This window comes from Alligator sinensis, unplaced genomic scaffold, assembly GCF_000455745.1.
Source record: "Alligator sinensis unplaced genomic scaffold, ASM45574v1 scaffold109_1, whole genome shotgun sequence".
NCBI lineage: Eukaryota > Metazoa > Chordata > Crocodylia > Alligatoridae > Alligator > Alligator sinensis.
Window position 1 is genome coordinate 1,654,739 of NW_005841852.1, and position 22,882 is coordinate 1,677,620.

At 45.8% G+C, this 22,882-nt stretch overlaps 1 long non-coding RNA gene across 1 annotated transcript in view; it reads right to left on the minus strand.

The window, feature by feature from the left end:
- Positions 1 to 17,636: 17,636 nt before the first annotated feature.
- Positions 17,637 to 22,882, minus strand: part of LOC112551540 — a 9,209-nt gene continuing 3,963 nt past the window's right edge. The window contains exons 2-3 of the long non-coding RNA XR_003095840.1: positions 18,092 to 18,156; positions 17,637 to 17,783 (exon numbers count right to left, since the gene is read on the minus strand). This is a non-coding gene — a long non-coding RNA (uncharacterized LOC112551540). The remainder of the gene's footprint in view (positions 17,784 to 18,091; positions 18,157 to 22,882) is intronic.

The window sequence follows — 22,882 nt, forward strand, 5'->3', positions numbered from 1 at the left end:
GGCAAGGTGCCATTTATTACATCATCCATACCACTTCCTTCTAGTCTGTTTTTCTTTGTATTTTTTTTTTTGTATGTGGCATTTCCAACTACTTCTTAGGCCTGAATTTGCTTCAGTTTAGGAAATTCAAAGGGCAGGGCTGTCTTGCTGCAGAACATAAGGAAATGTAGATTTATATAGGTTCCAAAGACACTTTTGAAAACAAAAGTATCCTGGCTATCAATTGGAGAATTTGAAGAGGCCCATGAAAATATAGTATTGGCCAATTATGTATTATAATGTTTACTTTTTTAAGTAAAGAGAATCAAAGAATTTCAAATAAAGAAATTGAAATAACCATCCTTCAGTTTTTTGTGTGCCTTTTCCAAATCACTGCAAAAAGCATGCACCTAACAGGGCAGCTGTCTAACTGAAAAGCTAGTGAAGGTTTTTCCATACATGGAAGATAAGGTAGTCAAACGTTTCTGGGATAGCTGTACTCTCATTCTCCCCCTCAAACATACTTTATTTTTAAGATCACACAACCAAACCCTACCAAATATTGACCATTGTGTTTTGCCTGTCTCTCACTGGGAACATGAGAAGTTGTACACCTAATATCACATATATACATACAGCTCCAAAACATATTCTAAAGCAGAGGTGGGCAAAATTTGTCCCACGGGCTGGATGCAGCCCACCAGACCATTCTATCTGGTCCATGGGGCCCCTAAAAAATTTAGAAAATTAATATTTATCTGCTCCTGGCTGCCTGCCATGTGGCCCTCAATGGCTTGCCAAAACTCAGTAAGCGTCTCTCCACTCAAAATAATTGCCCGCCCCTGTTCTAAAGTATCTGATTAGGGATACTAATAAATGCATATACCTTGTGATAAGAAAAAGAGAGAAATCACAGACTTTTTCTCCCTGTGTGGTAGCCTTATTTCTGCAGGAGGTCAAATAGTATATTTTCAGTAAGTTTAAAATAAGGTTATGGGGGCCTGCCAGGAAAACCACTTAGAACTAGAGAGGGCATATTGGAACTATTTCTACAACCAGCCAAGCTTAGGCACTCTCCCAAAGACACCTGACTGCCTTGTTACAATTTCCATGAAGAACAATTTTGTTCATGCAAATACTTGCCAAAAGGCAACTGGCCAGGACTAGGAACATGCACAAAATAAAGCTGCAACTAAAAGTGGCTAACACTTGCTTGTGGGCAGAATTCTCACTGTTTACCCAACTCTGACTGTTTCCAGTTGCCAGCTTCCTAGAACTAAACTTAATTCTTGGTTTACATGTTTTTTGGTAAAGAATCCAGTATTTCCCCAAAATATCTCTGTGTCACTGTAGCTAACTAATTTATCTTCTCGGTCTCAGGCTTTAATCAGGTTGGAAACTAAATTAAGCAGTTTTTAAAGAAAGCTCCTCGTAAGTGGAATTGTGGTGCTCATAGGAAACCCAACCTCTGTCCTGGACTACTAATGTGCTCAAACTTCCTGTTGACGTCATCAGGAATTTCTGGTGCATGAGGAAAAGGGGAATTGATTTGATGGCACAGTAACTCAATAAATGAGTCCCCCCATTGGCTGACTAGACAACATGTGTCAGTCTTGCTGACTGGCACAAGACTCAAGTCATGAACTTTCAGGTGAGCCAAAGACACAGGTTGTCTGTGAATCACTAGAAGTTGTGTCAATCGAGTCTCAATTTTTTATTTATTCAGCATGAGGTAGTGCCCAATGCTAGTGTCTATCATGAACCTGTGAATTGAGGACTTCAGCTTCTGGCAATATCAATGTAGCACAGCTACAAAATATGTCATACAGGAATCCTAAAAGCAGAACATACTGCATTAAAAAAAATTCTGTGGAATTAATAACTAATGCGTGCAAGTTGTATTCTGGAATCCAGTGCATACAGTTTGCAGCTGATGGATAAAGAGAGCCACTGCTGTTATTATAATTATACGTGGATAGTTACCATTAAGAGCATTTCCCTGCTGGACTTCATATTGTCAGCATAGCTGAACAGCCTGTTGATAGTGGCTCTGGAGCAGACTTCCACGAATTGGATAGACAGAGAAACAACTGGGAATAAAGCCCTTAGATATCATTAATCTGTGGCCCAAAGACTCTGTCAAGAGGTAGAAATACGGTATGATGTTCACTTTCAGCAGCATTTGTAGCTGTCACACCTGAGATCTGATCTTTATGGAAAGTTTCCAAGAAACTGCACATAATTAAAGGTTCCAAGTGGTCCTTTCTTATAAGGTCTGGATGTCACCATCTCCTTTTCTCCGGTATTTACAGCCATACTGCAACATTTGGGTATCAGTATGAGTCTGCAGCATGATGCAGCTGTGCAAAAGGCTAATGTGGTTTTGAGAAGCATCAATAGAAATGCTAGCTTCAAGACACAAGAGGTGATAGTTCCTCTTTACTCAGCACTGGTTAGGCCTCATCTAGAGTAGTACGTGCAGTTTTGGGCTCAAAATTTAAAAAAAGGAAGTGGAGAAGTTAGGGTCCAGAGATGGGTGACAAAAATGATAAAAGGCTTGGAAGGCAAGCCATATAAGGAAAGGCCAAAGGAACTAGGCATGTTCAACTTGCAGAAAAGGCACTTAAAAGCAGACATGATAGCAGTGTCCAAATACTTGAAGGACTGCCATAAAGAAGAGACAAAACACCTTTTATCTCTTGCTGTAGATAGTAGGACATGGACAAATGGCTTGAAGTTGCAGCTAAGGAGGTTTAGATTGGATACCAGGCATGAACAACTGGTGCCTCCCAAGACTTGGGGGGCTCCATTTGTAGGTGGCAAAATCAGTGGTGAGTGGAGATTGCCCACCGATGCTGGTGGCAGTGTTGGTGGTGGGGGTGGGGGTGGTGAGCAGGGACTGTCCACAGATGCTGGTAGTGGTGTTGGCAGCGGGGGAGGGGGCAGTGGGCACCACCCACAGATGCTGGCAATGGTGTCAGCGGCGGTGAGCGGGGATTTTCTACTGATGCCGGCCCTGGCATCAGCGACAGCCAATTTCGGGGAGGGGGCACATGCCCCCCGTGCCCCCCCTACATGTCACCTATGATACCACGAAAACCTTCTGAATAGAAGTAGACTAGACTGCATAGAGTGGTTGTGGATTCTCCATCACCAGAGGTGCTCAAGAAGAAGTTGGATAGAAGTGGTCAGGGATGATCTAGGCATGGCTATGCTCTACTATGGGTATTCAAGCTTCTTGACTTTGGTGGTTGCCACATGGAGCTAGAAGGGAATCGCCTGTCCCCCGCCCCAGCTGCCATTTGTCAGGGGTTTTTTAAGCCTTTCTCAGAGCATTGGGTGTTGGTTGCAGCCAAGACTGGGGATTTTGTCTGGGGTGTACCAATGCTTCTCCTGGGACTTAAACCCAGAGGTTCCTGGCTAGAAAGTCTTGCCCTTCTGCTCAGGATCAAACCAATTGCCTGATTTGGGTTCAATAAGAAATGTTACTCCATAGTCAGATCTGTATGGACTATGGAGGTTTTTCCCAGGGGCCGGGGGGGCATGGCCCTCTTCTGGGATCACTTGAGTGTATATTAACAACCTCTAGAGAAGCAGGGCACTAACTGCTGTAGTTCCCCTGCTTTACCTGTGGCAGATTAGGGTGTTATGTGTTGTGTTCTGTCAGAGTTAACTGTGTAGTTTTGCTTTGAGGTTAGATAATGGATTTGTATAGAATGGTTTGGATAGGGCTAATCCTGCCTCAGGCAGGGGGTGCATAGATGGATCTATGGAGGTTCCTTTCAGCCCTACTTTTCTACAATTCTATTTATATTTTTCTCTGCTATATTAGGGACCCTTCTGTCCCTTTGTAACTTCCATATAGTCAATGAAAATGTGTTGCTCCTCCAAAGCTTTTCAAACAATATTTCAGTACTGAGAAATATGGAAATATGACATTTTTAGAAAGCTTTATTAATGAGGACTTATTTCACAGCCTTGTCAACAAAGCCCCGTAAAAAATTTCTGCTTTTTCTCCATTAATAGAATGATCTCTCCAGCATTCTTGGAAACAGTGTGATCACTATCTATAATGTCCCTGTTCATCTCCAAGCCAAATTCATAGCAAGATTTCTGATAATTTATCATTACATCAGGCATTTCCAGAATTCCTGGCAAGTTCCAGTTCTTAACTTGCTAGACAACAGCTGCTTCTTTGGCTCTAGTAAGATTTGTTTTTTCTTATGCCAGAGCGGAACTTATTCCTTTCAGAGAGTTAAACTAGAAACACATACTTGTAGTCATGTATCAACCTATTTCTCATCTTCTAAGTAAGTTGAAGTAGCATTTCCATATCATATCTTTAAAAAATGTTTTATACTTCTTTTTTTCTTTCACCGTGCCTATGCTTCATCCACATGTGACATACTTCTTATTGTGACAGTTATTTGCAGAGGTCATGTTCTCCAGCACAAACCATTGTGAGGTTACTCCACATGCTTTGTAAAGTTACCACAATACCTTATACTTACATATACTTGTACTTGAAATAGGAACTGCACAACATGAAGAAGAAAGAAGCCAAACTCACCAGCGACATATATTATCTAAGCCTATGCAAGAAACACATCACCCCCAGAGGACTGAACATCTACAATCCTCTAACTACTACACACTGCTCTAAATATGCCTCACAACTATGCAGGAGAACTTCAGAAAAACTTAGAAATCATTTCCTTCACACAACCTACTCCAAAAAAGATCCACTCAAGAAGGAAATCAACACATGCTGCAACATCTTAAAAGAGATAAATCTGGATATCTTCCCAAACATTATACAAAGCATATGAAGAGACTGCCAAAGATTTTTTGCAACATCCTTCCAACATAAAAAGGGGAAATGGAACCAATTACCACAGGAACAACTTTCCCAGCCACAAAACGACCATCAGAGAAACAACACCAATACCTTAACAACACTCTAACCTCATAATCAATGAAACTAAAGGAACCAATCAACCCTCAAAAATTATCAATCTCTCCATGCACACACACGTACCAAAACTGAAAAATCTGTTCTCTCTAAAGGACTTCATTTCTGTCCAGAAAAAATTACCCTAATAACATACTACAATGTGGAAAACTAGAAGAAACAAAAAAACCATCGGATTGGACATGTCACAGTGGACAACATTCAAACCTTGACCGCTATACTGACTACTTCAGGGAAAGACTAATCAATGAAATAATCAACGACAAATGACACCATAACAACCTCTCCCCCTCTCAGAGAGAAGGGCCATAGAATCTGTAAGACCCAAACATGAAATAGTAATAAAACCAGCAGATAAAGGAGGAGCTATAGTTATCCTTAACCATGAAGACTACATAAAAGAAGCCAACAGACAACTGTCTGACACCACCTACTATGAAAAAGTAGAGGAAGATCCAACTCCACTTATCACCTTAAAACTCAAAACCACCACCAAATCTTTTCCATCTGAACTACAAAAAACCCCCTACAGAACTTGATCCCCCTCCAATACCCAACCCAGAGACTTTTTACATGCTCCCTAAAATCCACAAGCAAGGGAACCCAGGCAGACCTATAATTTCCAACCATGGAACCCTAACTAGGGAAATATCAGGTTTCATGAAATCCATCCTAAAACTTCTTGTCACCCAAAGAGTGAGTTTTGTCCAAGATACAAGAGACTTTCTATGAAAAATTAAAAACATAGACCACATTCCCAGATATACCCTCCTAGCCACCATGGGTGTTACCAGCTTATATACCAACATGCCACACCAGGATGGCATCCAAGCCTGCCTTACATATCTACAAGAGCAAGATTACAACTCAAAGTACAGACCTGAAGATATTACTGAACTTAAATACTTCATCCTCACATACAAAAGCTTCACTTTCAATAACTAAGACTTTCTCCAGATCATGGGCACAGCTATAGGCACCAAAATGGCCCCACAATATGCCAACTTTTTTATGGCCCACATGGAATAAGAATTCCGCAAGAATTGCACCATCAAACCCATGCTATACTTAAAATATATAGATGACATCTTCATCATTTACACCAAAAACCTGTAATCTCTGATTGATTTCCATCACAAATTCAATAATCATCACCCTTCTATCAGACTATCTCTTGAATAATCCAGCATCAACTTTTCCTTTTTAGACACTATGATTACTATCCAGAATGGTAAAATACAGACCACCATATGCAAGAAATTCACAGACCAAAATACATATCTGCACAGGACCAGCAATCACCCTAAACACACCAAGAAAGCTGTAATCTATAGCCAAGACGTCTGATACTGCCGAGTTTGCACTGATCAGAACACCCAAAATTGTCAACTAACAAATCTCAAAAGGGCTTTCAGTCAACAAGAGGGACAGATTTCCAGTTTCTGCTTCCTCTGTGCAAAAATGAAGTTTATTTCCTACATATGGGGACTTTTTACCATCTTGAACTTTCCCTGAGCCTGATTGTAGCCTCCCGTGTCTCTCCCCTGTGCATCGTGTATGGGGGTTCCTCTTGAACCTCATCGTTGTTCTTAGGAATGAACAGTTTGGTTAGTGAGATGACTTTGGGTTAGTTCCCCAGGGGGCCTTTCCTGCCACGTCTTTGATGATGATTACTTTCAGATTGGGAGGATGCTGTTTGGCCCCGCCTCCCCTTGGCGCCTCCCCTTGGTCATTCCCTCTGTTCCTCCTTTGTGGGGCTCTGCCTCCCCTATACCCCACCTCCCCTATACCCCACCTAACGCCAACCATGATGTCGTCACCTGGCATCAGGCCAGGTGACAAAATCCTCAGGCCCTCTCTGGCCCTGTGCTCTCATGGAGACCCCTTTCCTGGGGTAACCACCAGGTCCCCTCACTGGGACTGCCTGTGGGCTCTGGCACCTCCGGGTTAGTTGGGGACTCCTCTTCTGGTCCCCCCCTGCTTGTCTTCCACCGGGTCTTTTATCCTGGACCCGGGGTCCTGGCTGAACAATTGGTCCCGGCATGCTATTATAAAGCATGCCCACACCAATGAGGGAGACAGTCCCAGCTCCTTTGGGCTTGGCCACCTTTTTTCCTTTTTGTTTTTACCTGTGGTGGCTCTCCCCGCCATGGTTTCACTTTCGCTGCATTCATTTTCTGGTGTGGTGTCCCGCCGCCTCTGTTCCTTGTCCAGTAAGTCTTTTCCACACTGATGAAGGGCATGCAAGCTAAGGCTGTGCAAAGCTTCAGGTGGTGATTTGATATGGACGAGATTCGTGGCCCAATTCAGTGGCTGAGTCTCTGAATCTGAATCAAATCAGGGGACCAATTTAAAGGTCCAAATCAATTCAAAGCTCTCCAAATCTTCAGAAAAGATTCAGAAAGCTTTGATGATTTGGGCAGTCCCCAGTGGCTGCAGCAGGGAGCTGGTAAGTAGCTGGTAAGTAAGGGGCAAGGGAGGGGGGGCTGGGGAAGGGGACCATGGGACGCTGAATCTCCAAATCAGATTCGGCCAAATTGAATTGGGACAGTGATTCAAATCACCGAATCAAATCACTGTCCCCTGAATCAGCTGAATCTGAATCTAAAGTGAATACTAGCTGCTTTGCACAGGCCTAATGTGAGCCCAAAAGCTTGCAGAAAAAGATAATTTTTTTGCAATTTCTCAGTTGGTCTAATAAAAGGTATAATTTCTGAACCAAGAGTTCTAGATCTTTGCATTTTCTTTACTTAACAAGGCCACTCCTCCAGAGAGATAGATCAGACTTTTGAAAGAGCCACCTGGATACTACATGAAGAATTGCTGCACTACAAAAGGAAAATCCCCATGAATTTCGCACCATTAGGTATAACATACCATCCCTTCCTGGAACCTATACAGAAAATCCTCAAACAATTGCAACCCATACTAGAAGAAAACCCAATTCTTAAAGAGATATTCCCAGAACCACCCATCCTGGCTTTTAAACAAGCACAGAGCCTTGCCAGTCTCATCAACAGAACCAAAACACACCAAATGGATCCAGAACATGCCAGGACAAGACCTGTAAAACCTGCCAAAGCATCTAAGTGACCCAACAGCCTAAGTCCCATTGATTTAAAAATGAAAGTTAGGTCCCAAGGTCACTTTTAAGAACAGGAGCTAGAACCACAGGATCAAAAAAAATAGGGTTGGAAGGGACCTCAGAAGGTCATCTAGTCCAACCCCCTGCTCAGAGTGGGGCCATCCCCAACTAGATCATTCCAGCCAAGGCTTTATCTAGCTGGGTCTTAAAACCCCCCAAGGATGGAGATTTCACAATCTCGCTGGGTAACCTGTTCTAGTGTTTTTCATAGATTCATAGACATTAGGGCTGGAAGGTACCTTGTAAGATCATTGGGTCCAGCCCCCTGCCTGAAGTCAGTTAGGGCAGGAAGTCAGTTAGGGTCAAAGGATCCCAGCAAGATAAGCATCAGAATGTTTCTTAAAAGTGTCCAGAGTAGGTGCTTGCACCACCTCTGGGGGGAGTCTATTCCAGGCCTTGGGGGCTTGGACAGTAAAGCAGTTTTTCCTTATGTCCAGTCTAATACGGTCTTGCAGGAGTTTGTGACCATTGGAACTTGTCATATCTTGGGGTGCTCTGGTGAACAGGCATCCCCCCAGATCCTGATGCACATCCCTTACATACTTATAGGCTGCCACCAAGTCACCCCTGAGCCTGCACTTCTCCAGGCTGAAGGGTCCAGGCTGAAGGCTTGCAGCCTCTCTTCATAAGGCCTGTTCTTTTGCCCTCTGATCATGCGCATGGCTCTCCTCTGGACTCTTTCAAGCTTCTTCACATCCTTCCTTTGTGAAGTGCAGAATTGGATGCAGTACTCCAGCTGTGGCCTCACCAAGGCCGAGTACAGCAGGAGGATGATATCCTGGGTCTTGCTCGAGATCCATCGGTAGATGCAAGCCAGAGTTTTGTTCGCTTTGCTGGCTGCAGTATTGCATTGGTGGCTCATGTTCATCTTGTGGTCAATCATGACCCCCAAGTGTCTTTCAGTCATGGTGCTAGTGAGTGTATCATTGCTGAGCCTATAAGTGTGATGTGGGTTTTTTTTTCCCTGAGGTGGAACACCTTGCATTTCTCCATATTGAATGCCATCAGGTTTTTATCCACCCACCTTGCAAACCTATTGAGGTTGGTCTGGATCACCAGCTTATCCTCAAGTGTGGATATTCTTCCCCAAAGTTTGGTGTTGTCCATGAACTTGGCCAGTCTGCTTTTGACACCAGAGTCCAGATTGTTTATGAAGACATTAAAGAGTACAGGTCAAAGAACAGAGCCTTGAGGGACACCACTGGTCCCTGACTGCCATGTCGATTCAGTTCCATCAACTACCACTCTCTGGGTCTGACCTCGGAGCCAGTTCCCCAGCCATTGGACTATAGTGTAGTCGAGGTTGCAGTTGCCCAATTTTTCCATGAGGACATTGTGGGACACCAGGTCAGAGGCTTTTTTAAAGTCCAAATATATGATATCAACCTCTTCCTTTTTGTCCAGGTGATATGTCACCTCATCATAGAAGGAAATGAGATAGGTCAGGCAAGACCTATCCACAACAAACCCGTGCTGGCTAACCCTCAGAATGTTTCCTTCTGTTATCCTGTGAAGAATGGTTTCTTTGATAATTTTTTCCAAGGTCTGTCCAGGGATTGAGGTCAAACTGATTGGCCTGTGGTTTCTCCATTCTTCTTTCCTCCTTTTCTTGAAGATAGGCACTATATTGGCCCTCTTCCAATCTTCAGGTACTTTGCCTGACCACCACAAGTTCTCAAATATCCTTGCCAGTGGCCACACTATGATGTCTGCCAGTTCCTTTAGCACTCTTGGGTGCAATCTGTCCAGACCAGCTGGTTTGTGGGTATCCAGACACTCAAGGTGCTCTCTTACAAGATCTATGCCAATGGTGGGCATATATTCACTTAGTCATCCCACATCAGATTAGGAAGGGAGGTCCCTCTGGGCTGGTGAAAAACCAATGGAAAATAATCACTAAGCAGATTGGCTTTTTCCTGGGTGTCAGTTGTCAGCTGCCCCAATTGGTTTAGCAGGGGTCCAATGTTGCCCTTGTTTCTCTTCCATCTCCCCACATATTTAAATAAGGACTTTTTATTGTCCTTGATTCATGTAGCCAGTTTGAGTTCAGCTGCAGCCTTGGCTTTCCAAGTTCACCCCCTACAAGTGCGGACCAGTGCAGAATACTCCTCCTTAGTGGTGTTTCCTGTCTTCCATCCTTTATAAGCCTCTCTTTTAGATGTAGGAGGCCCATAAGTTCCCTGTTGAGCCAAGGGGGTTGCTGAGCCCTTTTACCACCTTTCCTATAGGTTGGGATGGACTTCCCTTGAGCTTCTAGGATCGCTTCCTTAAGGAGCAACCACTCATCATGAACTCCCCTCCCTGTCAAATCATGGCCTCTCAAGGCCTCAAGAACAAGCCTCCTGAGTTTATGAAAGTCGGCTTTCCTAAAGTTAAGGACTATTGCATTGCTGGCTGACTTGCCAGCTTTGCAATGGATAGTAAAAGTGATCAACTTGTGGTTGCTTCTCCCTTTGGTTCTTAGGTTGCTGATTAGATCATCCCCTTTGGCCAGTACCAGGTCCAGCAGTGCCTTATGTCTTGCTGGCCCATAAACTTCTTGAGACAGGTAGAGCTCATCCACACATGTGAGGAATCGGACTGATTGGATTTGGCTGAGCACTCTTCCCATGAGAGGTCCAGGTAGTTGAAGTCTCCCATGACAACCATGCATCGAGAGTGTGCAGCCTTGGGCAGTTCCCTGGTGAATTCATGGTTAAGCTCTTGTTCCTGATTTGGAGGTCTGTAGTAGACTCGTACCATTGTATCCCCTCCACCAAGTTCCCTTTGTATTCTAACCCAGAGGGTTTGCAGTTGACCTCCTTGGGTGTCAGTCTCAGCTTATAAGGATGTGTAGCTCTCCTTCACATAGAGAGCTACACCCACACCCTTTTTTCAGCATTATTTCTCCTGTATAGGGTATAGCCATTTATATCCATAGTCCAGTCATAGGAGTAGTCTCATCAGGTCTCCGTTATCCCTATGAGATCGTAGTTGTTTTTGTTTAGCAGAAGTACCAATTCCTCCTGTTTATTCCCCAAACTCCTGCCATTAGTGTACAGGCAAGTAAGTATGCCATTGGAGGCCCTAGGCTTTCTTGCATTTATGAACAAGCTCTGATCCTTGGCTGGGGTAGGAGAGGGTTCCCTTGAGCATCCTAACCTGCTGATTTTGTGGTTGATGCTTGGTGAACCTGCTCTGGTGGTTGCCTGCCCATTCCCTGGTGAGCTTAGTTTAAAGCCCAGTCGAGCAGGTCAGCCATTCTGGCTGAGAAGAGCTTCTTCCCCAGTGGAGTGAGGTGGAGGCCATCTCTTCCCAACAGACCACTGCCTCTCTCTTCAAAGTGCAGATGGTGGTCATAGAAGCCTAAGCTTTCATGATGGCACCAGCATCGCAGTCTTCTGATCACTACCTCAATTCATCTCAATCTCCTCAGCCCATGACCCGTAACTGGAAGGATCGAGAAAAAAACCGCCTGTGCCCACAACCCTCTGAGCCCCACTTCCAGAGCCCTGTAGTCATTCATGACATGGCTGGGATTGCTATGAGCCATGTCATTTGTGCCCATATGAATAAGGAGCATGGGGTAGTGGTCGGAGGACCAGATAAGTTTTGAGATCCTGTCAGCCACATCCTGGATATGGGCTCCTGGGAGGCAGCAGACCTCATGGGCCAAGGGGTTGGGGTGGCAGATTGCTCCCTCTGTCCCCCTCAGGAGGGAGTCTGCATTTCTTCTTAGGGATGGTAGCTGGTCACGTTTCCTCCTCACTCGCAGGAGCTGGCAGCTCTGCAGTAGGCCTGTGAGAAGTGGCTAGTTTTTGCTTCAGATTCAGATTCGGATGATTCGGGGAACAGTGATTCGATTTGGTGATTCAAATTACTGTCCCGATTTGATTCAGCCGAATCTGATTCAGAGACTCAGTAGCAGCCCAATCTCTGAATCAGCCAGGCCAGGCCCACCCCCAACCCCTCTCCCAGCCTGGGAATGGCTGCCCTGCCTACCCCCGCTCCCGGCTCTTGTAAAAAAAAAAAAAAAAGCCCTGACTCAGCTGGTATTGCCGGGTGGGGGGAGCAATCCCTGCTGCCCCCCACTGCCCCACGCTGCAAGGGGGGCTCTGCACAACCTCCCTGACTCCCCCCTCGCTCCCCCAGCCCCACCACGGGTGCCCTGCATGGGCCAGATCTGGCCCTTTAAGAAAAAAAACCCCTGCAAAAACCCTGGGACTTACCACTCCTGCTGGCAGGTGGCGATCCCCACTGTCCCTCGCTGCCCCACACTGTGTGGAGGGCTCTGCATGAGCCCCAAAAGCCCTGAGGCTGTACCAGAAGTGGTGAGTCCTGGGGTTTTTCTTGTTTGTTTGTTTGTTTGTTTTTCTTAAAGGGCCGGAGCTGGCCCAGGCAGGGCACCTGTGGGCGGGGCTAGGGGAGTGGGTGTGTCGGGGTGGGGCAGCAGGGGGTTGGAGGGACTGGCAAGGATCCCCTCATGGTCCCCTCCCCCCTCTTTGAATTGATTTGGACCTTTAAATTGGTTCCCTGATTCAATTCTGATTCAGAGATTTGGCCACCAAATTGGGCTGAATCTCCTCTGAATTAAATCACCACCTGAAGTTTGGCACAGCCCTACTCTGCAGGCTGTACTGTTGCTGTGAGGGGTTCATACCTGTTTCAGAGATCCAGGGGGTGGTGACCCTGGTGCAGTGAGCCTTGGAGCCAGAGACAACCTTTGTTCAATTCCCTGGCTGGATAGTATGGGAGTGCCTCTTGGCCTCCCTTATCCTGGCAGGCTACTTAGCTCTTCCCTCGTCTTTCTTTGGGTGAAGGGCCTGGCAGTAGGAGTCAATCTCTTGTTCACCATCCCTGATGGCACACAGCCTCTGTACTGCAGTCTGAAGCTCCACTATCTCACCTTCCAGAGATTTCAATACAAAGCAAAGCTCACAAGGGGAGGGGGCAATGCTCCTGATCCCATGAGCCTGGAGTTGTGCCAGGGAGCCCCACAGCCAAGAGCCTGGGGCTCCATCTGAATGGAGGCCAGGACCATGGGTTCCATCTGGGTGGAGGTCTTGGAAGTACCAGAGGGGAGGGATCCTGCCACAGGGGGGAACTTCAGGGTGCAATGCGTCCCACCCACCATTGCAGAGGTAGTAGTCTGGGCTACTGCTGTGCTGACCATTCCCTTCAGGCTCACCGACTGGAGCCTTGTGCCCCTCCTGCTTGCCCTCCTGTGCAAACTCCCACACTAACTTGCACACTGGGCCTAGAGCACACTTGTTTGCGTGTTCTGTTCTTGAGGCTCTGGTTGCATGGCTCCCTGGGGGGATGGGTGAAGTAGGACAGTATCTTAATCATTTTAATAAGCCTAACTAACTTGGTTCTATGCTTTTTACTCAGACTGAGTAATATTCACTAATGCAAGTAGTTCCATTGAGTGAACTGTGCATTAGTATTATATCAGATATTTCCACTTATCCCTGTGGCCCTGGCACAGGCTTCCTCATTAGATTACAATACAAGCTGTCATCACAGTGTGTTTTAAGGAGAAAAACCCACATATTTCCCACTGAAACAAAGGGAAAATCTCAGTAAATTTTATTGTAAAATTAGGGAAAAACCATACATTTTTCCAAAAGTTCCATAATTTTTACAAGCAAGCTTTAATCTCTCCCATCTTAAATAAAATCTCATCTGTGACCCCAATTGCTTTATAATAACATAGAAATGCTGCACTGGGTCAGACAACAGGTCAATTCCTCTCTGGAGCTGCTCTCCTCCTGTTCCATCTCTTGTTTGAGCCTCTCCACTTTGGTTTCTATCCTATGCATTACCCGATTGAAACCATTCTCACTCAGGTTTCTAATTACCTCTTACCAAGTCAAAGCCAGAACCAAGACTCCATTCTCATCTTCCTGGACTTTTTAGCCATCCTAGACACAGTCAGTCAAGCAAGCCAGCCAAGCAAGCCAACCAGAAATGAGTAGCCAGTCAGGGTCATCTGATCCATCACTCCTTCCCATATAAACCTTTGACCTGGAAGAGGAAGTGTCTGGGCAGACCCAGTACCCAGACTGCTATGACTTTGACTTATGCCTCTACTGACTCTCTGACTGACCCCCTGGCTACTGACCCAGCTTGCCCTTGGACTCCATGTTGCTTGATCCTTTGGCTTCCTAACCCAACTCCTGGTTTGATCTCCTGGATAACCAACTGCCTGACCTTTTGACTCTACCCAACCCTCCAGCTTCTTGACTTGGCTTCCCAGACTGACCTCTGGCTTTATGACCAGGCCTGTGCCTAGATTCTGTTCATTCCTCCTTACCCATCTTAGCATGCTGTTCCCTCGGTGACCCCTGATCTAGCTACCTGTGACCCAGCATGACATCACCCTTCGTATCCTGTCATATTCAGTGCTGAGATGCTGATTTCTGCTTTTACTGAGCCCATGATGCCAGCCTCCATCACCTGCTTAATACATTTTGAAATGTTAGAGAATAGAAGTCATAGATTCATAGATTGTAAGGCCAGAAGGAACCTCGGAAGATCACCAGGTCCAGCTCCCTGCACCAAGCAGAGGAGAGTCCAGAGGACAGCCATGATAACTGGGGGTCAGGTTGTCCCAGCAAGGTGACTGTCTACTCTCCTCTTGAAGATTTCCAGGGTAGGTGATTGCAACACCTCTGGAGGGAGCTTATTCCATAGTCTGGACACCCTCACTGTGAAGAAGTTTTTCCTAATGTTAAGCCTGAATCAATCTTCCAGGAGTTTGTGGCCATTATTCCTGGTTTTCCCCTTGGGTGCCCTGGTGAACAGTTGCTCACAGAGCCCTTGATGTAGCGGTAAGCTGCTACCAGGTTCCCTCTCAGCCTTCTTTTCCTCAGGCTGAAGAGTCCTTTCCTCTACGGCTTGCTTTTAAGACTCTGATCATATACGTGGCTCTTCTTTGGACTCTCTCAAGCTTGTCCACATCCTTGTTAAAGTGTGGTGCCCAGAACTGGATTCAGTACTTCAGCTAGAGTCTCACTAGTGCTGAGTAGAGCAAAAGAAACACCTCTTTGGCTTGGCTGGAGATGCATCGATTGATGCATGCCAGAGTATTATTTGCCCTACTGGCTACAGCATCGCACTGGCGGATCATATTCATACTGTGGTCTAATATTACCCCCAGGTTCCTTTCATTCATGGTGCTAGTCAGTTTGGTGGTGCCATGCCTGAAGGTGTGTTAGGGGCTGCTCGTCCTGAGGTGGAGCACTTTACGTTTCTCGACATTGAACTTCATCAGATTCTGATCCACCCAACTTGTTAGGCTACAGTTACAGGTAGACCTAGACAGGCTATCTTCAAGCATGACCACACTTCCCCATAACTTGGTGTCATCAGTGAGCTTGGCCAGTGAGCTCTTCACCAACACATCCAAATCATTAATAAAGATGTTGAAAAGTACTGGACCAAGCACCGACCCCTGCAGGACCGCTGCCCACTTCTCGCCAGGATGAGACAGATCCATTCACTGTGACTCTTTTGGTTCTATCCTGCATCCAGTTTCTCACCCACCTGACTGTCTCGGAGTTAAGCCCACAATCCTCCAATTTTCTCATGAGGATATTGTGGGATACTAGATCAAAGGCTTTTTGGAAGTCACAGTATACAATGTCAACCTGCTCTCACATGTCCAGGTGGCGAGTTACCTGGTCATAGAAGGAGATGAGCTTGGTAAGGCAAGACCTGCCTGCGATGAAGCCATGCTGGCTGTCATTCAGATGTTACCTTCTGCAAGCTTATCACAGATAGACTCCTTGATGAGCTTTTCTAGGGAAAAATCCTAGGGAATCCTTAGGTCCCTTCTGCCCCTACTTTTCTGTTATTTGTATGATTTCAAGATTGGATTTTATTTTTCAGTCCTAAAACCTGAAGTCCCTCAGAGACTTCTCCAGAGTGCCACGAGTTGTGGAAGAGTTTCGCCAGGGGTTCCTCAATGACTTCAGCCAGCTCCCTCAGCACTATTGGACAAAGATCGTCTGGTCCCACTGACTGGTATACGTCTAATTTTTTTAATTGGTCATACACCAATTCTATGGCAAAAGTAGGAAGGTGATTATTCCTACCGTGCTCATCCTCTACTCTACCTGACATAGTTTTCCCCTTGGTCCGGTGAAAGACGGAGGCGAAGTAGTCATTCAGGAGTTCAGCTTTCTCCTGGGTACCAGTAACCAGCTCTCCTGAGTTGCTGAGCAATGGCCACACACTCCCATTTGTTTTCCTCCTGTTCCCTATGTACCTAAAGAAGGACTTCTTGTTGTCCTTGATTCCCGTTGCTAATCTAAGTTCAGTAACCACTTTAGCCTGTCTTATCTGTTCCCTGCAAATGTGGGCTGTTGTGGAATAGTCCTCCTTGGCACCTGCCCTGAGCTTCCAATGTTTACAAGCCTTTTTCTTCTTTCTTAAGAGGACCATGATTTTCCTGTTTAGCAAAGAGAGGCTCCCAGTCTTTCTGTTACCTTTTCTCTGCATGGGAATGGACTTCCTTTGTGCCTCAAGGATCGTGTCCTTAAGGAACAACCACTCTTTGTGCACATCTTTCACCCTCAGTCTCATAGCACTTCCCCTACTAGTGACCTAAGCTTGTTGAAATTTGCATTTTTGAAGTCCAAGACTTGAATCCTGCTTTCCAATTTGTCTGCCGTACATCGGACAGTGAACATGATGGTTTCATGGTCGCTGTTGCCCAGACTTCCCTCTATATTTAAGTTGATCACTAGGTCATCTCCTTTGGCCAGGACCAACTCTAGCAAGCCGTCACCTCTGGTTGGCCCAGGCACCTCCTGAGTCAGGAAGAGCTCCTCGACACTGGTCAGGAAGGATCACAACTGATCCAACTTGGCTCACTGTTCCTCCCAGGAGATGTCTGGATAATTAAAATCACCTATGATGGCCAGGTCACACGCACATGTGGCCTCAGTCAATTCTCGGGTGAACTCCAGATCAAGTTCCTCCCCCTGGTTTGGTGGTCTGTAGTATACACCTACAGTTAGGTCTCTCTTGCCACTCCCTCCCCCCCCCCCCAACATCTTGACCCAGAGGGTTTCAAGCTTTCCATTTTTGGAGTTGATGTCAGCCTCCAAGGAGGTGTACTGCTCTTTCACATAGAGAGCAATGCCTCTACCTTTCTTCTTCGCCCAGTCTCTTCTATGCAGGGTGTAGCCCTCTATAGCTATGCTCCAGTCATGTGAGGAGTCCCACCAGGTCTCTGTAATCCCTACTAGATCACAATGCCCACTGAAGAGTAGGAGGGCTAGCTTCTCCTGCTTGTTCCCTATGCTCCTGATGTTAGTATATTGGCACGTGAGTCCTCCTACTGAGGTCCTCATCTTCCTGTCCTACTGGTGGAGAACTATTTCCTCAGCTCCCACAAAAGTAGCTCTCCCTGTGTCCCTATCTACAGGGCTTACTTGTATATTGATCCCTTGACATGTTTGAATTTGTGTATCTCTGTCCCCCAGGAATCTTAGTTTAAAGCCCTGTCCAGAAGATCAGCCATCCTGGCCATGAACAGGGACTTAGCTTTCCTCATGAGGTGGATGCCGTCCCTTTCCAGGAGTCCTCTCTCCCTGAAGTGTGCACTGTGGTCAAGAAATCTGAAGCCTTCTCAGTGGCACCAGTGTTAGAGTCGCTGGTTTACTTCTTCAATGCATCCTTCCCTTCTGGGACCATAGCCTGAAACAGGGAGCATAAAAGAAAAGATTACCTGGTCCTCCAACCCCTTGAGCCTAGCTCCCAAAGCCCTGTAATCACTCATGACCTGGTCTGGAGTACTCCTGGCCATGTCATTAGTTCCCACATAAATGAAAAGCATGGGGTAGTAGTCGGAGGGCCAGACAAGCCTGGGGATCCCCTCTGCTACATCTCAGATACAAGCCCTTGGGAGGCGGAAGACCTCATGGGCTAGGGGCTTTAGATGGCAGATGGGCCCTCCACCCCCACCACCTTGCACCTCCTCTTGGGGGTGGCAGCAAGCTGCTTACCTTCCTCCTCTTCCTGTGTCATGCTTGGGGAGGGGAGTGCACCTGTTGATACTCACTACTGACACCTGTTGATGAACAAAGAGAAAAAAGCAGGCCAAAGTTGCCTAATCCCTTCAGTTAGACAGAAAATCCTTTGGAGTGAGAGTTCACTGTCAGTGTCAAGAGGTGAACAAATAGAAACAAGCCAAGTCTTGTTTACAATTCTGTTATGTGAATGTTTGAGGCCTAAGAATTCAAGAATTCAATTAAGTATTAAAGTGGGAATTAACAAAATGCTGATATGGTTTTTAGCTGGTGTCTAGAAAAACCTCACGGCAAAGTGACTGTTGATTCTGGCGGTGATAAGGAAGCTTTTCAGTGATAAAGAACTGATTTGGGATCCTATGTGCCATAGTTCCTCTTTGAAGACTACAGGATGGTAGTGCAGAGACTACTTTTTCAAACAAGACTCATCTCAGAAGGTAAGGTTGAGGTTCTGAGACACAGAATTGTACTGAAATGGGTTTTGCTGAAGCATGACTGGTTAGTAGCATAGCTGAAGAACATGGGCAATGGTTTCCCTTCCTACCAACTGATAAAACTATGTGTAATCACTACAGTTGGAATGGTGGGGTAGACCCCTGGAGTAGACACAGTAGAATTTTCCTTGAGGGCAAGAGATGAACCTACTCAAACTAAGGTCTTTGTAAACCGTAGACAATACTCAGTGAATGCTGGTCAGGGACTGGAGGACTATCTATTCTAAGACAATGATACCTCACCAGATTATTATACCAGCAAGTAGAGGACTGTGTTTAAGAATACTGTCAGGAAACCACTGCAGCTGGGTGGTGTGTGCATGCAGTTGATCATTACTGAGCATATCTCCATGTTCATTAATGCACAGTAGTTACAGCATATTAAGTTTAGTACTTGTATAATCAACTACTGAATCAATGTGCAGGAACCGGTGTTACTGTGCAGTAGTGCTGGTGCACATCTTCTTAGTGACACAACTGTGCAGTAGCCTAATAATACTGCACAGTAGCATACTAGTATTGTTTGTGCTGTGATGTGCTACTGTGCAGTATTATTAGGCTACTGCACAGTTAGCATTTTGCATAGACACACCCACTGCTTCCCAAATTTACTCAGTGCCCTTTCCTACCCTCCTCCCAGTAATATTTTCTTTGCTTGTATAATGGACTAAGTGCTTGCGTGTGGGAAGTGTTGATGGTCAATGGTAATCCAACAAACTTACTTCATTATCTGCCTTTCAAACTTACCTGAAAACTCCACTTTTCTGTGTCCTCTATGTAAAAAGCTTAACAGTTAGGTTGCTACAACTGCTCATAATGCTGACCATGATTGCTTCTCTGCACCCTTATGCTCTTCTGTCTTTCAGTGTTGTATCATCTATTATTGTTTCTTTTTCTCTTAGGCTGTATGCTCTTGGTGACTAAGACTATTCTTTCCTTCTGAGTTTATAAAGCACCTAGCATGACCCAAACACTATAATAATATGAATCAAAATTTTATGCAGACTGTTATTATTTAGATATTTACATGTTTAACAGTTTGTTTTGCGGCATGTTGCTAAGGCAGCTTGCTGATTTACAGTAAAAGTCTTCTACATATCAGGGTTGCATATATAGCTTCCTTTTATAGCTACTGACAGTGCTGTGCATTTCAAGTCAGCAAGAGTGGATGGAACATACATCGCATGCTACCTTTGGGGCAGGCAATCTCCTTGTCAGTCCTGTTACAACTCTACCATCTCAGAGAGTGGAGGTGACAGAGCTAACAAATATACTCATTCTTCCCTGCAGGGCCAAAAAGAAAGGCCTTGTGACCTCGGTTGGCATAGCCCTCTCAAAAAAAATACAATCAGCTTGCCCAAGGTGCTGCATTTCAGTTGTCTCCCTAATTACACCATCCCTGGGACTTACCTTAAAGAGCTTATAAAGCTAAAGCAGTTTGCTTTTTACCTGTCTCTGGATCATACTCTCAGGTTCTTATTACAATGGTCTCAGGAACTGAAATGTCCTGACTTCAAATTCTTAGGGAAATGAAAAGTGACTACACCTGGTTCTGACTCAATATATTGTTCCGATTGCCTGAAACTCTTCACACACCATACTCTGTGTACTTTCAGAGACAGTTCTGTATATTTCCAAATGCTTGGTTTCAATGTGCTTTTTCAGGATAGCACAAGATATGTAGATATAGGATTCCCTTGATTCCCTTGAAAAATTCCCATTTGAACTTAGAGTTAACAGTCACAGGATGGCTCACTCACCAAAATAAATCCAATGTCTATATTGATTGAGTCCATGAGTTTTTGTATTGAGGAGGTTGATGAAGTGAAGCTCATAGGCTTGTCTGTGAAAAGTTTTTTGTAAATTCAAACAAGTACTGAACCTCGCTAACCTCATCACCAGAAGCAAACTTCCTATAGCCTAAAACACACTGAATGGATCCAGACCATGTCATGACAAGAATGCAAAACCTGCCAACATATCTCCAGTACCCCTACAATTACTACATCCCACAACAGAACCATCACCAATATGGGATCTTACAGGTGCACCTCCAGAAACGTTATATAGCTCATCCAGTGAACCAAAATGCCCTGATGGAAAATGCTTAGGAGAGACCAAACAACAACTGTGCACCAGAATAAATGCACACCAGACATCTTTTGAAGACAAGAACACCGAATTACCAGTGAGGGCACATTTTTCACAAGAAAACCATTCTCTTTCCAATTTCTCAGTCCTGATCCTCAAAGGGAATTTATAAAACACTTTTCACAGATGAGCCTATGAACTTTACTTCACCAACCTCCTTGATACAAAAACTCATGGACTTAATATAAACATTGGATTTATGACACTGTAACCTGCCTGACTTCTGACTCCCCAGGTACCTCTCCACTTTTACCTGCTACATCCCCCTCCCCCCCCCCTCCCAGCCTGTCTCTCACCCCCTGATGCCTCAATTTACATTTTCACTGACTGGCTTTCTTTCCTGTATATCAGCCTCTGGCTTCTTTAATATTCATTACATCCAGGAAGAGCGCACACAACAACTGCAGATACTGCCTCAGCCTGATGAAGGGTTTTTAAACCCGAAAGCTTGCCAAGATATATTTCTCCAACTATTCAATTGGTCTAATAAATTATATCAGATTGACTGAACTTTGTCTGCCTTGTGTGTGTTAAGGCAGAGTGGGATGAATGCAGGAGGGATGGTAGCCTGTAACAAGGGGCCTTCCCAGTGCTGATTAGATCTCAGCCCTCCCACCTGCTTCTGGGCCAACTGCCCACTCCTCTTTCTTCTGCCACGCCTTGATGGAAACTGATTCAGATGTTACCCAGGCAAGAGGCTGCCCATTTAGGCACCTGATGTCTAGGTATGACATCCATTCCACAGCTCTGTACCTTTCCTACACTGCAGCCTATGCCTCGCAGATTGCATCTTTCACCCCCTCCAGCTGTGGTCCCCTCTCTGGAACCTTTGGCTCCCCATTAGGCCCTGTCCCCACCTTCAGGCCAGTCAGAATCCTGAACCTCTTCCTCTGGGCATTCCTCGTAGTGGGCCCCTGGCCCTTTGACCCCACTTTGGGTCCTGGACCCAGCGAAGACCAGTACCTCAGTTCAGATCTGAGCTGCCTGCCTGTTCTCACCCTCACAACTCCACTGCAACCAGTAAACCTCAGGCCTTTCAAAGATCTTACAGGTCTGGGCTTTCCCCAGCCAGCAGTGTGTGTGTGTGTGTGTGTGTGTGGTGGCGGGAGGTTATCAGGTACCTCCTACTCACCTTTCAGCAGGGAGGTTCATGGTCCTGGCATTTCCCTGGGGCTGCTGCACCACTGGCAGTCCCACCAGGCTTCCCTGCCTTGGAAGGGTGAAGTTTTAGGTCATGCCCAGGACCAGGGGTCTCCTCCTTCCCCATAGCCCCAGCCCATACCTCCAAGTTTGTCCTGGCATGGGAGCTCAGTAGGAAGATGTTCTTCCCCTGCTGGCTGGTGAAAAACTAAACTGCCACCTTCAGCTCTGAGAGTGGGGCATTAAATGGTTGTGAAAGCAACTAAAGAAAGGAAATAGGTAAGGAGTGAGGAGGATGGCACTCTATCTGCATGTGGAGCTTAGGAAACCCAAGCAGTGGTAGGTTCACCTTGAGGAACACCAGCTACTCCACCAAACCAGAATCCAAGGAGGTGCAGTGGGGTGTCACAACATGATCCTTTGGGCACAGAGGGAGACGATCCCGATGCGAGGAAAAAGAGGGAGAGGGGCCAGAAAGCTTCCCTGGCTGACCAGAGAAATCCAGAGCAGCCTACGGGCTAAAAGGGGAGCATATAAAAAGTGTAAACAGGGAGAGATTACCAAAGAGGAGTACACCTCCTCTGCTCGTGCTTGTAGGGAGGCAGTTAGATAGGCCAAAGCTACCATGGAGCTGAGGATGGCATCCCAAGTTAAGGATAACAAGAAATTGTTTTTTAGATATATAGGGAGTAAAAGGAAGGCCCAGGGTGGAATAGGACCCCTACTAAATGGGCAGAAGCAATTGGTGACAGACAGGGGGGACAAGACTAAACTCCTCAACGAGTTCTTTGCCTCAGTGTTCCTAAGTGAGGGGCAGGACAAGGCTCTCACTGGGATTGTAGAGAGGCAGCAGCAGGACACCAGACTACCAAGCGTAGACCCTGAGATGGTGCAGAGTCACTTGGAGGAACTGGATGCATTTAAGTCAGCAGGCCCGGATGAGCTCCATCCGAGGGTACTGAAGGCACTGGCTGACGTCATT